The sequence below is a fragment of the Procambarus clarkii genome, chromosome 32, assembly GCF_040958095.1.
Source record: "Procambarus clarkii isolate CNS0578487 chromosome 32, FALCON_Pclarkii_2.0, whole genome shotgun sequence".
Taxonomy (NCBI): Eukaryota; Metazoa; Arthropoda; class Malacostraca; order Decapoda; family Cambaridae; genus Procambarus; species Procambarus clarkii.
Genome location: NC_091181.1, coordinates 37,316,009 through 37,333,696, shown reverse-complemented (window position 1 = coordinate 37,333,696; position 17,688 = coordinate 37,316,009). Strand labels below are relative to the sequence as shown.

At 46.6% G+C, this 17,688-nt stretch overlaps 1 protein-coding gene across 1 annotated transcript in view; it reads left to right on the top strand.

Annotated features, from left to right (window-relative positions):
* Nucleotides 1–17,688, top strand: part of LOC123759432 (putative neural-cadherin 2) — a gene marked incomplete in the record, with an annotated part of 421,093 nt that overhangs the window by 14,994 nt on the left and 388,411 nt on the right. Inside the window, 1 exon segment of the mRNA XM_069335240.1 lies at nt 8,195–8,253.

Below are 17,688 nucleotides of genomic sequence, written 5' to 3'. Positions count from 1 at the left end.
CTCTGCAATGTACTCTGGGGTCTTGCTTCCAGTAAGTAAATCCAGCGTCGGGCCTGGGCGCTCCAGTAATCTTGCAGAGTGTAGCCAACACCGGAACACGCACCAAATGTACCTGGACGCATTATACGCCAAATGCTGCCAACTGACACTTAAGGTTCAGCTCTGGAAGGAAAGTGTATCCCAAGTTTGGGGTCCGGGAGGAAAGCGTATACGAAGTTTGGGGTCCGGAAGGAAAGCGTATACGAAGTTTGGGGTCCGGAAGGAAAGTGTATCCCAAGTTTGGGGTCCGGAAGGAAAGCGTATACGAAGTTTGGGGTCCGGAAGGAAAGCGTATACGAAGTTTGGGGTCCGGAAGGAAAGCGTATACGAAGTTTGGGGTCCGGAAGGAAAGCGTATACGAAGTTTGGGGTCCGGAAGGAAAGTGTATCCCAAGTTTGGGGTCCGGAAGGAAAGCGTATCCCAAGTTTGGGGCCCGGAAGGAAAGCGTATACGAAGTTTGGGGTCCGGAAGGAAAGCGTATACGAAGTTTGGGGTCCGGAAGGGAAGCGTATCCCAAGTTTGGGGTCCGGAAGGGAAGCGTATCCCAAGTTTGGGGTCCGGAAGGAGAGCGTATCCCAAGTTTGGGGTCCGGAAGGGAAGCGTATCCCAAGTTTGGGGTCCGGAAGGAGAGCGTATCCCAAGTTTGGGGTCCGGAAGGGAAGCGTATCCCAAGTTTGGGGTCCGGAAGGGAAGCGTATCCCAAGTTTGGGGTCCGGAAGGAAAGCGTATCCCATTTTTGGGGTCCGGAAGGAGAGCGTATCCCATTTTTGGGGTCCGGAAGGAGAGCGTATCCCAAGTTTGGGGTCCGGAAGGAGAGCGTATCCCAAGTTTGGGGTCCGGAAGGAAAGTGTGACGTGTTGTAGGTAGGCAGCAACTACCTGGCAGCTGTAGTTTACTCACATTAAATAAATAAAAACTAAAACAAAGCAAATAAAACTGCTAAAAATCTTTGCGGTGTGATAGATTGTAGGAGTAAATAATAATCATAAATACTCATAATAACAAAATAATAATTCCTGACAACTTGGCCTATACACAAAATTAATATATACGTTACTTTAGACAAGACATGAAGGGTGACTGTACACTATGTACCAATAGGCTGCACGTCCATCGTCACCACGTCTCAGCAAGACCACATTAAGTGAAGGAGACGTGTAGAACCCGAGAGTAATCTACCTGATGGGTGGTGGTTGTGGTTTAAGATTCAGCTACTTGGAATAAAAAGTTCCAAGTAGCACGGGCTATGGTGAGCCCGTAATGGACTTACCTGCCACAGGAGTGCTGTTCAGTCTGTTTTTTGTGAGCCGGTCGCTGACAGGAGCTTATATACACCTGCGGGTGACGTCACGCTGCCGGCAAGGTGAGGTGTAACTATGAGCCGGCGACGTAATGGGTAGTTAGCGTGTTGGACAGGTCCCCGGCACACACCTGGCGTGTGGGGCTCTCGGGACATGGTAGAGAGGTGTGGGGGGGAGCTACAAACACCTGGCTGGAGGTGGCTGTCTGGTTTTGCTGTTGTCTAGGAGGATAACGGGGTATTCATGCCCGTGCCCCCTCCTGGATGGCTCAATCTTTATCAATCACTCAGTAGAGGTGTTCGTAGCATGGTGGTGTTGAATATGATAGGACGAGCCAGCTGTACACTGTTATACAGGGGAATTGCGTAACAAAAGCTTATCCCTAGTTTGGAATCTGAGAGGAGGGGAGAGGGCGAGAGGGGAGAGGGGAGAGGGCGAGACCCTTGACCTATAAGCATATAAGTTGAAACCACATTCCTCAACAATATATAACGTATATAAAAAGTGCATTCAACATCCTGTGAGAATTATGTAGATCTCAGAGAGCAAAGGAGTTTTGACCAACTTTATAAATCAAGAACAAAGATCCGGGACTTAATGTCTTGATGAGCGCCTATAAGATTAATTTTTGTAACGAAGACTTATTTGAACTTACTCTGCAGACGTTGAGGTCACAAGCAAAGTCAACATTTGCAACAAATCTATGTTGTATCGCAGATGGTAATAGCCTTCATTTGTTATTCTTGTTCTGTAATCACACTTTAAAAACAAAAACACACAAGAAGAATGGTCTGCACAGCGGAAAGATCAACTGTAATTGCTTTTGTTTTGTTAAATTGTTGCTAAAAACACAAGCTCAAGGTGCAGTGAAATTGGTTAATTTTCTCCTCGTTCTTTTCTATCGTCTTCCTGCCTTCTCTCTCTCTCTCTTTCTCTCTCTCTCTCTCTCTCTCTCTCCTCTTCCTCTCTCTCTCTCTCTCTCTCTCTCTCTCTCTCTCTCTCTCTCTCTCTCCTCTCTCTCTCTCTCTCTCTCTCTCTCTCTCTCTCTCTCTCTCTCTCTCTCTCTCTCTCTCTCTCTCTCTCTCTCTCTCTCTCTCTCTCTCTCTCTCTCTCTCTCTCTCTCTCTCTCTCTCTCTCTCTCTCTCTCTCTCTCTCTCTCTCTCTCTCTCTCTCTCTCTCTCTCTCTCTCTCTCTCTTCCTCTCTCTCTCTCTCTCTCTCTCTCTCTCTCTCTCTCTCTCTCTCTCTCTCTCTCTCTCTCTCTCTCTCTCTCTCTCTCTCTCTCTCTCTCTCTCTCTCCTCTTCCTCTCTCTCTCCTCTTCCTCTCTCTCTCTCTCTCTCTCTCTCTCTCTCTCTCTCTCTCTCTCTCTCTCTCTCTCTCTCTCTCTCTCTCTCTCTCTCTCTCTCTCTCTCTCTCTCTCTCATCCCTCTCTGTCTCTCTCATCCGTTACCGTTCCACACTTATCAAAATTGAAAGTCATCAAAAGCGAGAACTACAGCGCCTAAGTTCACGCCGCAATAATACTTCAGGCAACTTTAGCCTTCACGAAGCCAGCCATCAATCGAGAGGAGAATAATAAGTGGAAATAGGAGAAATAAAATAAATAAGAAAGAAGAGATGGAAGAGGAGAAAAACTGGGTCACGGGTATTTGCCCGCTCGGGAAGAATGTCGACAAACAACCCGGGGTTCTGTTCTTCAAGAAACAAATCAACCTTTTAATGGCTACCAACTCTCTCGCTGGAGGTATTGCTTATTGAACCTTCTTCACGTGCGCACGGGAAGCTGCTTGGCGTACCTGGTACCCTCCTCAATCGGCGCCGGGGCGGTGGATCGTCGCAAGAGATGTAGTTCGGTAATTTACGTACCATCTACAGGAGAATTCTAATACGTAGGTCACCACCATCTTTCAAGACCCTTTCAACCCCCTCCCTTCCTTTCCCCCTTCCTAAATCGTCAATTTCAACTGGTACAGCAACTTCGGTCTACTGTTGAATTACTGTATTGTTAAAACACGTTGTTGGAGAATCTCTGAGAATGGCATTGTTGTTGAATACATTTTTGTTGATATTGCCTCTGGTGTCGTGTTGATGGCTACCCAGACAGGGCTTGGTGTTGGTTGATGGTTCCCCAGAGATGATTGTATTGGTTGATGGTTCCCCAGAGATGATTGTATTGGTTGATGGTTCCCCAAAGATGGTTGTGTTGGTTGATGGTTCCCCAGAGATGATTGTATTGGTTGATGGTTCCCCAGAGATGATTGTATTGGTTGATGGTTCCCCAGAGATGATTGTATTGGTTGATGGTTCCCCAGAGATGAGTGTGTTGGTTGATGGTTCCTCAGAGATGAGTGTGTTGATTGATGGTTCCCCAGAGATGAGTGTGTTGGTTGATGGTTCCTCAGAGATGAGTGTGTTGATTGATGGTTCCCCAGAAACCGTTGAATTGATTGATGGTTCCCCAGAGACCGTTGAATTGAATGATGGTTCCCCCAGAGACGGTTCTGATGGGTGAAGTGGCAGAGTATGAGGAAGGGGGTGCGGGAACCGACACATAAAAGGCTGGAGTTTTGGAGTCATTGAGGCTAGAGAGGGTTGGAGGTATATGGAGCATATCCGAGCTATCCTGTGTTGTTATGGCTATGGCTTGGAGGGGGTGGGTTGCCGGCTGAGGGGCGTGTGGCTGATTGACTTTCTAACTATGATGGCTGCTTTTTTTTTAATCGGTCTCCTGGCGGTGATTTGAAGAAGTCACAGTTTATCAATTATATTTAGGTTTTTTGGTAATTTTGTTATCGTAGTTACATATCATTGATTGGGTTATTGGATTTTCATATCTTGTTGTGGTTCTAAGTCCTCTGTAAGTCCACTGGTAAATGCAATACATAGTACGATGTATGTGTGTGTAGTTGGTTATTTACTAAGTGGTTCCGACCACTTTCGTGAACGTTATCAGTCTACCTGCGTCAGTCTCAGTTATCAGTCTACCTACCAACTACCTATCAGTCTTACATTTAGACATATTTGCTAGATTCTAGAATGACTTGGGAAAACTGTGTTCCCGTCGCAGCTTGCTCCTTTGTGTTCTTTGTGTTGCTCCTTTTGCTTGCTTTATAAGTCATATTAATAATTATAATTAAGTAGTGATCTTAAGGCTATTTTAAGTGTCTGACCACAGGCAACACACACCCAGCATCCCTGTGACAATCACCAGGGTATCTCAGCATGCAACACACTCAACATGCTTCCTGCCACCGTCGCAACACATCAACACAAACAGGGACAAGACGGGACCTCACAACGACGGCAGGAGACGTGCTTATCTCACACTGCCACTCTCCATACACTTCTCAGACGAGGAGACTGTCTCGCCTAGACACAAGGGGCTTCAATCACCCCATTGTCGGGAGGCCCTGTTCCCTTCGTGCCAGCTTCCCATCAGCGCCACGAGGCATGTGGTGTTATGTTATCTTTTCCTCTGCGAGTTTTGCCTTTTTTAGATTCGAAATGTGTTGTTTAATCTTATGTATTGACTCCTCATATACGGCGACCTGTTGTTACACGCTCATGTCCCTCAGCATCATAGCTCTGAACGATACCTGATCAACCAGGCTGTGATTCATTCGTCAGGCTGCGAGTAGCCGTATCAACAGCCTGCTTGACCAGAGTATCAACCAGGAGGTCTGGTCAGAGACCGGGCCGCGAGGTCCTTGACCCCCCGGAATCACCGCCAGGTAACCGAAAGGTAAGGCTATGGAAAGAGATAGTTCTCAACCTGCTAACAGGAGTCGGAAGTCGTCTGTTCTTGTACTCTCTTTTGTACAGACAGTGGTGAAGAGTGTGAACAAAGAGGGGGGGGGGGTTGTACCCCGGAGTGAAAATAAAAGAGGGGGGGGGGGTAGGTATTGTACCCCAGGGGTGTGAGTTACTCATATCCCGTGGGTCCTTTGAAGCGCATTTCTATTGACGATAGAACATATTTTGAGTGAAGCACGTGTTACGTACACTATGTAGAACAAGACAACTCATCGAGTCTACCCCATACGTGCACGTGCGGGTCACTGGTGCGTTCACCACGTGCGGGTCACTGGTGCACTCACCACATGCGGGTCACTGGTGCACACTCACCACGTGCACACACTCAGATTGCAACCTCTCCATAGATTTCATCACAGTTTATCAAGTTGGGACGAAAACCCCATAACTGAAGACGAATAATCCCCCTTATACACAACGTCCTTATGGCCAATGTCCCGTACATAACAATGTTCAAAGAACTCCTGGAGAATATTGGCGAAATCGCTCGCCATTCAAGACATGAATTAATTGAAATTGATGAATATTGGTGGGTTATTAATGAGTAATGTTGAGCAGAGCATCAATTACTCATCATGAGTAGTGTAAAGGGGGGGGGGGGGTGCATTTGGGTCTATAGTGATTTGATGACAACTTGGGTCTGGTAGCACAGTGGTCTGCGTCTTAATCGAGGGACATGAGTTCAGTTCCCGGGCAAGAAGACAGGTGTTGGGACACCTAGGATGGTGGTGGGACCCCTAGCATAGTGTTGGGACCCTCTAGCATGGTTTTGGGACACCTAGGATGGTGGTGGGACCCCTAGCATAGTGTTGGGACCCTCTAGCATGGTGTTGGGACACCTAGGATGGTGTTGGGACCCCCTAGCATGGTGGTGGGACCCCTAGCATGGTGTTGGGACCCCCAGCATGGTGTTGGGACCCCCTAGCATGGTATTGGGACCCCCTAGCATGGTGTTGGGACCCCCTAGCATGGTGTTGGGACACCTAGGATGGTGTTGGGACCCCCTAGCATGGTGGTGGGACCCTGTAGCATGGTGTTGAGACCCCCCTAGCATGGTGTTGGGACCCCCCTAGCATGGTGCTGGGACCCCCTAGCATGGTGTTGGGACCCCCTAGCATGGTGTTGGGACCCCCAGCATGGTGTTGGGAGCCCCTAGCATGGTGTTGGGACCCCCTAGCATGGTGTTGGGACCGCTAGCATAGTGTTGGGACCCCCTAGGATGGTGTTGGGACCCCCTAGCATGGTGTTGGGACCCTCTAGCATGGTGTTGGGACCCCCTAGCATGGTGTTGGGACCCCCTAGCATGGTGTTGGGACCCCCTAGCATGGTGTTGGGACCCTCTAGCATGGTGTTGGGACCCCCTAGCATAAGAAGTTGTAAATAAATAGCAGGGATTAGAACATGGGTTGAAGTTGTTGAAGGTATTATTGCTCGAAAGGCGGGGCTTAAGAGCTGACGTCTTCTCTGCAAGCACATCTAGGTGAGAGAAGTCTCTCTCTCTCTCTCTCTCTCTCTCCAAAGGACAATCAGATTCTGCATTCGAAGTTATTGGAAGCAAAAAGCAAGACGTTGTTACAGACACAATGAGAGTTCAAAGGAAGCAATATCTAGGAGATGGTAATCACGGTCTCCTGGCCAACATTTTACCAGCAGGAGGAGAGGGAGAATGAGTACGGTACCGTGTAGTGAAGGGACTAAGAGAGAGAGAGAGGGGTAAGATTCCTGTAATAATTTAGGGAGGAAGGAGAGCAACTTAAGGAAAGGGAGTGGAAATAAGAGAATGACTTAAGTATGTGGAGGTGGGAAGGAGGAGAAGAATGAGGGTAAACATACATATAGGGAGATGTGAGGGGTAGTGCACCCCATACCCATCTTGTGAGTGGTAGTGCTCCCCATACCCATCCTGTGAGTGGTAGTGCTCCCCATACCCATCCTGTGAGTGGTAGTGCTCCCCATACCCATCCTGTGAGTGGTAGTGGACCCCATACCCATCCTGTGAGTGGTAGTGCTCCCCATACCCATCCTGTGAGTGGTAGTGGACCCCATACCCATCCTGTGAGTGGTAGTGCACCCCATACCCATCCTGTGAGTGGTAGTGCACCCCCATACCCATCCTGTGAGTGGTAGTGGACCCCATACCCATCCTGTGAGTGGTAGTGGACCCCATACCCATCCTGTGAGTGGTAGTGCACCCCATACCCATCCTATGAGTGGTAGTGCACCCCATACCCATCCTGTGAATATTAGACCGTGAAAGCTTACAAAACACTTAATAGGCTCAGGAACTGAACACCAGAATTCTGTGTAGCTAAGCAAGTTAGAGTCTCGATCACCTAGTTACATAGTTTAATGTGTGCATTGCCAGTTGTCATACCACACTGGGCCCCAGAGCTGAAGCACGACACTCACTAGGCTAAGTCATTTACATTTGTGTTGAGGGAGTTAAGAGAGCGTTTTAATGCGTTTATATCGTGCATCCGACACGCGTCCGATGGCCGGTGGTGACCTTATCAGAATAGAACTTTTTTGGGGGGGGTCGTTTATAATTAGTGAATATTAAATTGAATGATCATAACCAGTTCTGAGAGACGGAGAGGGGAGAAGGGGAGAGACGGAGAGGGGAGAAGGGGAGAGACGGAGAGGGGAGAAGGGGAGAGACGGAGAGGGGAGAAGGGGAGAGACGGAGAGGGGAGAAGGGGAGAGACGGAGAGGGGAGAAGGGGAGAGACGGAGAGGGGAGAAGGGGAGAGACGGAGAGGGGAGAAGGGGAGAGACGGAGAGGGAGAGAGGGAAAAGAACTATCAGGAGAATGTGTCAAGCCATTACGTCTATACAGTAGAGCATTTGGAAGGGATCAGGATAAAAATTGAACGCCGACCTGAATGAAGCGAGATCGTCGCTCTACCGTCCAGCCCAAGTGGTTGGGTAGAGCGAAAGAGAGAGAGAGAGAGAGACAGAGAGAGAGAGAGAGAGAGAGAGAGAGAGAGACCGCCATTATCGCAGTTAAATAACATTCTCTTAATACACCACTTGTATTTTTCAGGTACGGCGAGAATTTGGGAGAAAAATAAGGATAATAATCAAGAGCCAAGAGGAAACAAGGTAAGCAGTAGTGGGTGCTGAAGCAGGGAGGACTAGGCTCTCAAGCCAGTAAGAGTAGTAGCAGTAGCATTAGCAGTAGTAGTAGTAGTAGGTGGAGCAGTATAGCTACAGCAGCAACAATAGGCATAGCAACAGCAGCGGCAACAGCAACAGTTGGAGGAGTGTGTGAGAGTGGAGGAGGGTGAGGCATGACCTGCTCCTCACAATGCCGACAGTTCAACATGCAGATTTTGTAGTCCATAGCGTGTAGCTGTAAATACAGAGACCCTCTTGTTCACAGCCCGGCCCTCGGCTCTTACGACAACACTGCACTTTCACGAAGACAAGTGCCAATGAAAGAGAGAGAATCTGCAATTTTACTATGCGGATAAATTCAAATTGAGATTGCATACGATAAACTTGCTTCGTTATTTTTACGTGGAGTTATTGGGGGTATAATCCACCTGTCTCCCCCTCCGGCCCTTCCTCCTTAAAACATTCCAAAACACGAAGGAAACGTTTTAAATGTAGACATAAGTATCCCGGAAAAGATTGCATGCTGCATTTCCTATTTTCACAAGTTTATGGAATGATGTGGTGGTGAAGGAGGAGGTACACAGAGCGTAATGCCGCCACCTCTGGCACACACATGACTGGCGTTTGAGTGTCTATACCTCAAGATAACAACACACTATACTTCTAGTGCCCGGCATTAACAGCAGATTCCCAGGAGTCGTATCATGATTTTTCCCCCACATTTTCGTCCTTCTGAGCCAACCAGCACCTACACGCTGCCTGAAGGAGTGGGCGACGCAGGAATATACCTCATCCTACATAAGACCAACTCCTGAAGAGAGCACTTGACGACGGTGCAATGACAAGAGTGGCAATCAAATCTGGAGCCCCCCCTCAAGCCCTTGTGGAGTAACGAGGCCGCCGCTCGAGTGGAAACCATTGCCTGTGGACGACATCTTCGCCTCCTCTCCCTCATCGTTCAGGTGGGCACCATAAACAACGGAGATGTTGCCGAAGATGAGCCCAAGACATCGTAAAGGCCAAGCCAATGTGTGCACTCGAAGCCTTGCTTGGCTCACCTGGCCATGTGGGCCGACACTGACCCTCTCGGAAGGTTCCAGCCTTACTACAGGAGTTTGAGCTTTATGGTATCCCAGCGTGATGTGTTGTGGACGGACCAACCTTTACACATTATTTTTGCATTTGTTTGTGGTGCGACGCTTTCCCTTGGTGACTGCTGGTCATAGCGGGCTTTTGTGACGTGATAAATGCTCGTCTGCACGTCGACTGCTAGAGAGAGTGAGGAAGAGAGAGAGAGAGAGAGAGAGAGAGAGAGAGAGAGAGAGAGAGAGAGAGAGAGAGAGAGAGAGAGAGAGAGAGAGAAAGGCATGTCTGTAACAATTAGTAGGGTAATTCTCATTCCACTAACAGGAGCAGAAGTCGTCTGCTCCTGTACCCACCGGTGTACAAAATAACGAAATAGACACACAGAGAGAGCATCTGTTGAAGAGACATTATTAAGGATTATACACCATACATTGTGTCACATCCTGGAGAATGCTTGTTATACACTAATCAATAGATGAATTTAAGTATGTTTTTGACCGGTCTGGCAGCTGAGGTCAGGTTGGTAAGCGAACAGAAAATTATTCTTCCTACAGATGACCATCATGAGTCCCTAAGGTCCTTACCAACATCAATCTCCTGATCACAATTTAATGTAACCTCAAGAAGTTATAAACAACTCAACGCAGATCAACGTGACTGAAGAGTGAGTGTCTTAGGAAAACATCATTCAATACCATAAAATAGTATAAAACAGCATTAAAAAGAGAACAAGATAACAAAAGAACATAAAATAGGCTGAGGGTTCCCCATTGTCGTGGGTCACCCAACTGGCCTAGCTACCGTACCTTGCTATTAGGTGAACAGAAGCATCAGGTGTGCTCAAACGTCTCGCCCTGCACAAGGATCAAACTCGGGACCATTCGAATGAGAACCAACAGAACAGACTCCAGCACTACACAAAACGCCAAAATCAACCAACTTCACCCAAGACGCAAAACGCAACCCAGGACGCCGAATTTAACCAGTTTGGCAATGTATACTCTAGTATTAAACTTTCTTGTTGAAAGTGCCTCCCGAGAAACACCTATAAAGAAGAAGTTTATTTAAGGTGCTGAAACTCTCTCTTTCTGGCGTAATGCGAGGAGAAAGTCCAGTAAACATTAGGCGAGGCACCACGCCCACAGATCCAGGCAAGAAGTGCAGAACCAATGCACCTTTGATTAGATCTTTCAATTGTTTTTTTATGGCTATACTCGATTGCCAAGAGTGAGGGGTGATGCTGGGACAGAGAGAGAGAGAGAGAGAGAGAGAGAGAGAGAGAGAGAGAGAGAGAGAGAGAGAGAGAGAGAGAGAGAGAGAGAGAGAGTATTAAGGATAAAGAAATAGAAGTAAGGAACAGTACGCTTCCTTTTGCACTAATGCTGTGTAATTCCTGGTGTTGCGAGATGGGATAGAAATAGGAAAGAGAGGGTGGGATAAGGGGGTGCGAGAGAGAGAGAAACGGGGTAGGGGAGTGTCGTAGAGAAGCCTCTTCTGAATAAATGAAATATACAGATGGTTGGCCAGTTTTTAGTTAAGCCTTTTCAGGACACTATAGTGGGCGGGGCCGTGTGGGGGCGTAGTAGGTAGGTGGGTGGAGGAAAGTGGGGTTTCAAGAGTAGGTGGGTGGAGGAAAGTGGGATTTCAAGAGTAGGTGGGTGGAGGAAAGTGGGATTTCAAGAGTAGGTGGGTGGAGGAAAGTGGGATTTCAAAAGTAGGTGGGTGGAGGAAAGTGGGATTTCAAGAGTGGGTGGGTGGAGGCATGCCTGAGTTCAGACTTGGGAGGGATTTATGAGTGTTGAGTGAACTGAAGGAGGGATATGTGAATGCAGATAGTAGACTATTTAGTATGCATAAATATAGTGCCTGAGTGAAAGAGAGGGAGTGAGCGAGAGTGCACTCGGCCACATTCGCGCGTCACGCACAATTCCTGCAAATTCTACACTGTTTTTGACGCACAAAAAGTCTTCCCCCCTAAAAACTCCTCCTCCACCACCTGTCACATTGGAGCCCCTCGCTTGCTCCAATTTCCTCTAAATGAATATATATATATATATATATATATATATATATATATATATATATATATATATATATATATATATATATATATACATACGGTAAACGTCCAATAACTTTCCAACTAAAGTTAATTTAGGTGTTTTGGTATCTAACAAGGGAAATGTTGAAGATAATATTTCCTTGCTACTTGCTGAATGGGTTACCTTTTCTGTCTGTGTCTCTGTCAGTGTCTGTCTGTCTGTATATGCTCGTGGTGTTACGTCAGTGTTGAGAGCGGTTACGGTACATAAATATCTATTGCGAAACTAACGTTGGTTAGTTATTATTAAGTTAGCGGTAAACTGGCACTGTAAACCCCCGGAGTTGCATCGGTTTGGGTTTCTTTTAAGTCGGTCGAGCCACGGAAGAAACTTTGTCTATAAATTTAGCTGCGGCCGAGGGGAAAATGAAAGACATAAACCTATTGTCTTTCTCTGTACCTGTGTGGGAGGAGACGAGGGGGGTGTGGGGGGGAGACGCTCCAGCAGACACGCACTACCCCGACAACCCACCTAACCCACCTAACCTAACCTACCCTACCCCCTAACCTTCCGTAACTTAACCTACCCTGACCTACCTTACTCTACCCATGCGTAGAAAACGTGGATATTTGTGAGCCGATATTTTTCTGAGTACTCTGGAATTTGTACGTTGGGGGGGGGGGGGGGCAATAACGTACAAAATAAGATGTATTACTTGAGAGGACGGCTTGGTCTGTTGAGGTAGACTGAAGAGGTTGTCACACTGCTCTGCCTTTCCAGTGGTTCTGAGCGACGGTCTCGCTTCTTGCAGGTTTGTGTTCAATCCCCCGACCGTCTATGTGGTTAGTCACCCCCCCCCTTCCTTTCCTTCGTCCTATCCTAAATCCTTATTCTCATAGTCCTTCCAGGCGCTATATAGTCGTAGTAGCTTAGCACTTGTTCCTGGTAATTACCTAACCTGGCAACACCACCAGTAACCCATTAACCCGAGGTCATGCCTTCCTAACTCAAGTAGAAATTAATGTTCAACACACACAGAGATCACACTAACGTGATGCATCAAATGAACAAAACCCTGTCGTAGCTCAGTCGATTAAGGCAGTGTCTGGGATGCTCCCGGACGCAGGTTCGAATCCTCGTCACGGCCCTTGTGGATTTGTTCATTTAATCTTCAACTTACTAAGTGCTGCTTATCTAAAGTTTGCTCACAAAACAAATCCTAATCATCACGGCCATCAGGGGGGAGGAGAGAACGGATCGAAGCAAATTTTCAGATCCCGTGCCGTAAAACTAATCATAACTCTCTCCCTCTCTCACGAGGAGTTTGGCCGTCCCGACACGCTTACTGGTGCCCGCATAACCTCTTACAAGACGCGTTGCTAAATTGGAATTGGTCTCTGAGAATTCCCTCTCCCCGCCTGGTCTGATCAGGTGTCCAGAGCATTACGAGTTCTGAAAGCACTTGGATTCTCCTGACTGTTGCTACACCTGAACTTTTTCCATTAAGGATTCGTGCAGATATAACTTTGCAGATTTCAAGATAACCAAAAAAGTTCCTTTCTTGGTTTTGATGGAAGTTTTGTAAAATACGGACCAATTTAGTAAGTGTGCGACGTTTTCAGAATAAATATTAGATATGTATATTTTTTTAATTGTCTGAAATTAACCATTCGTTAAATATCTCACATCCCACCTCTAATTCTCTCACTGAAGAAGTCCTTAACAAAGTATATATTATTATTCATCATATACTTCAGATGTTGCGCGATGACTTAAATAATTTACAATGTGTATGTCTTTTGATTCTGATGTTTGTTTTCAATGACGAATACTTGTATATATATATATATATATATATATATATATATATATATATATATATATATATATATATATATATATATATATAAATGAACATTGTAAATTATTTAAGTCATCACGCAACATCTGAAATATATGATGAATAATAATATATACTTTGTTAAGGACTTCTTCAGTGAGAGAATTAGAGGTGGGATGTGAGATGGAAGAGCGAGATTGATGGATTGATGAAGATTAAGCCACTCAAGAGGTGGCACGGGCATGAATACCCCGTAAGAAGAGAGAAGATGTGGTCTGACATAAGTATTTGTCAGCAGCGTCAGCTGACGGCAGTCTGGTTGATCCTAGAAATGTTCACATGTTGTGACTGTCCCCCTTTAAAGCCTCGAGTCCGCGTGAAGACGGCGTGAATTCACAAGACGGGATCCAACTGTCAGACTTGGTATGCGTCGGCGCCTTCTCCACCACCTCTCTCCACCACCAGCGCCACACACCAACACCAACACCACACTCCACCACCACCACCACACTCCACCACCACCACACTCCACCTCCACCACCACCACCACTCTCCACCACCACCACCACACTCTCCACCACCACCACCACCACACTCTCAACCACCACCACCACCACCACTACCACACCACCAACACCACCACCACACCCATTCTTCTCCACCACTCCTCTTTCTACACGTGCATCTCGTTACCCCATTTTTCTTCCTTGAGGCTCTTGTCCTCCGCATCTTCATCTGCCTCACACTCATTGTACCCTTGCATTGTTCTCCTGTCGGTACGAAGTACTCAGACGGGTTCATTAACACCCCCCACCCCCCTGTTCATCACTGACGACGGGAGAACACGCTGTTCTCTCATCAGAACATTAAAACTTCTCTAAAAATTATCGATCAATTTGAAAGTTATAAGCGACGCGATAGGTTTCTCAAGGAATTTTCCTCACCAATCACAATAAAAGGTAATCAGAAATGAATTGACTTGATCTCCTGTAAACCTGTGTAAAAGACCTTCCATCCTTCACTTTTAGGAAAGGAAGACGGTATTCGGACGTCCCTTAAGGATCTCTCATCATCGCTCAAACTGTGAGGGATGTCGGATCAGGTCTTCCAAGGTGGTGAAGCGTAGAAGGTGCCTTAAGATCCCTCCCTGATACTTCAGACGAAGGGGACGGGGCAGAGATTATTTCGAAGGCTCTGGGCGCCCACCGCTCAAGCGAGGAAAACGTATAAAAGGACCTCGACAATGTCCAATAGGAACCTCTTCCCGCCTTCTTACGACGGGGATAAAAGGCCCAGGAGACTCGTCAGAAGACACTTCCTCTCCTCCTTCAGGTCGTCAGTGAATCGACGTCATTTTGTGGAGGTGTACATTCTTGTCGACGTCGTTTTGTGGAGGTGTACATTCTTGTCGACGTCGTTTTGTGGAGGTGTACATTCTTGTCGACGTCGTTTTGTGGAGGTGTACATTCTTGTCGACGTCGTTTTGTGGAGGTGTACATTCTTGTCGACGTCGTTTTGTGGAGGTGTACATTCTTGTCGACGTCGTTTTGTGGAGGTGTACATTCTTGTCGACGTCGTTTTGTGGAGGTGTACATTCTTGTCGACGTCGCTTTGTGGAGGTGTACATTCTTGTCGACGTCGTTTTGTGGAGGTGTACATTCTTGTCGACGTCGTTTTGTGGAGGTGTACATTCTTGTCGACGTCGTTTTGTGGAGGTGTACATTCTTGTCGACGTCTGGGGTGGAGGTGTACATTCTTGTCGACGTCGTTTTGTGGAGGTGTACATTCTTGTCGACGTCGTTTTGTGGAGGTGTACATTCTTGTCGACGTCGTTTTGTGGAGGTGTACATTCTTGTCGACGTCGTTTTGTGGAGGTGTACATTCTTGTCGACGTCTGGGGTGGAGGGGTGCTTATTGACGTATGGGGCGACCCTGTGGACGTCTCTGGGCCCCCCCTGCGGACGACTTGCGTCCCTTTGGACGTGTAACGATGCCGGCCACAACCAGCGAGGCACTCTGCTCCTGACCTACAGCGTTATCGGCACCTGCTGGCTCAGATATACATCTGCTGGAATGTTTTCCTTGCCCGTGACGGACTCGTGGAATGTGTGGCCATCGATTTTAGATCAAATGTACACTTGAATTCAATATGGCGCCTCTAATTAACACAGACACCACCTCTCTGCTTGTATTTAATTGACGAATATCTTTACATTTCTACTGAACCCTGTTCCTTGTTAAAAAAAAGAGCATGAGAGAGGGTTTGAGAGTATGAAAGAAGAGAAGAGAGAGAGAGAGAGAGAGAGAGAGAGAGAGAGAGAGAGAGAGAGAGAGAGAGAGAGAGAGAGAGAGAGAGAGAGAGAGAGAGAGAGAGAATGATCACAGATCGTAGACTCGTGTGATTACAGTGAATAATAATAATGCCTGATAATAAAAACAGGAGAGACCGACAGCGAGGGAGTGACAGGGCGTAAGAGAATAAGAGAAGGCAGCGTGTGTATACCGTCCACGTATTTGCAACACAATACATATACCTCTGCACATATTGCAACACAATACATATACCTCTATATATGTTGCAACACAATACATATACATCTGTATATGTTGCAACACAATACATATACCTGTGTATATGTTGCAACACAATATATATACCTGTGTATATGTTGCAACACAATACATATACCTCTATATATGTTGCAACACAATACATATACATCTGTATATGTTGCAACACAATACATATACCTCTATATATGTTGCAACACAATACATATACATCTGTATATGTTGCAACACAATACATATACCTCTGTATATGTTGCAACACAATACATATACATCTGTATATGTTGCAACACAATACATATACCTGTGTATATGTTGCAACACAATACATATACCTCTATATATGTTGCAACACAATACATATACATCTGTATATGTTGCAACACAATACATATACATCTGTATATGTTGCAACACAATACATATACCTCTATATATGTTGCAACACAATACATATACATCTGTATATGTTGCAACACAATACATATACCTGTGTATATGTTGCAACACAATACATATACATGCAAGGAGACGTCCCTGTACTGAGAGAGGAGACGGTAAACCAAGCAACCAAAAACAAATTTGTATTTATCAGATATGAGATCCAAACGCATTTGTTGGAGCTGGATGTGACGAAGGCTGTTGGGCCCTGACACAACCTCGATACTAAAGGATAGATGGATACTATAGATACTAAAAGAGGATACTATGGATACTAAAAGACGGTGCAGACGCACTTAGTGTACTGTTCTCTATAATTGTATTTGTGTCGGGGGACAGGAAGCCAGAGTGTATTCATACACATATAAATTTATATCGAGGTCTCCCCCCCCCCCCCAGTGGTTGGGGCACCATTCCTTCCCCCGTCCCATCCCAAATCCTTATCCTGACCCCTTCCCAGTGCTATATAGTCGTAATGGCTTGGCGCTTTCCCTTGATAATTCCTTCCTTCCTTCCTTCCTTCCTTCCTTCCTTCCTTCCTTCCTTCCCTCCCCCCCCCAAGGTCAAATTACTGACCCCCGCCCAGCATACAACCCCATAACAAGCTGACTAACGCCTGAGTAACTACTTACTGTTACGCGAACTGGTGCATTAGGTGAAAGGAAATTGTGCACAACCATTTCCGTTTCGCCCGGGATTCTCGATTGTGCGTCGAGAACGAATCCGACTGTACTACCGGGACCCTCCTGTGGTGTATAACAGGTCACTAGAGACAGGAAACCTGCCGGAAAGTTTGAAGACAGCTATTGTAGTCACATTATACTGAAAGGGTGACGGGCAAGGGAACGGAAGGGAACTATCAAGATAAAGCACCAAACCATTACGACTATATACCACTTGGAAGGGGTCAGGATAAGGATTTGGGATAGGACGCGGGGGGGGGGAGGAATGGTGCCCAACCACTTGGACGGTCGGGGATTGAACGCCGACCTGCATGAAGGGTGACAGGCAAGAGGCACTGAGCTACAGGCCGGTTCCCTAACTTGTTTACCATGCAAGGTTATGGAGAAGACCGTGAAGAAAAAGCTGGTTTAACATCTGGAGAGAATTAGCATTGTATCATCACCAGCATTGGTTCAGGAATGGTAAATCGTGTCTTACAGGTATATTCGTATTCTGTGACCAAACGATAAAAATTAGGCAAGAAACCTAAGGGTGTGCAGACTGCATTTTCTTAGACTTTCAGAAAGCCTTTGATATAGCACTTCATAAGAGGCTGGTACACAAGTTGGAGAAACAGGCAGGAGTAACAGGTAAGGTGCTCCAGTGGATAAGGGAGTATCTAAGTAACAGAAAACAGCAAGTTACTCTGTGGAGGAGACCTGGACCAGTGGAGTCCCACAGGGCTCTGTACTTGGACCTATCTGTTTCTGATATATG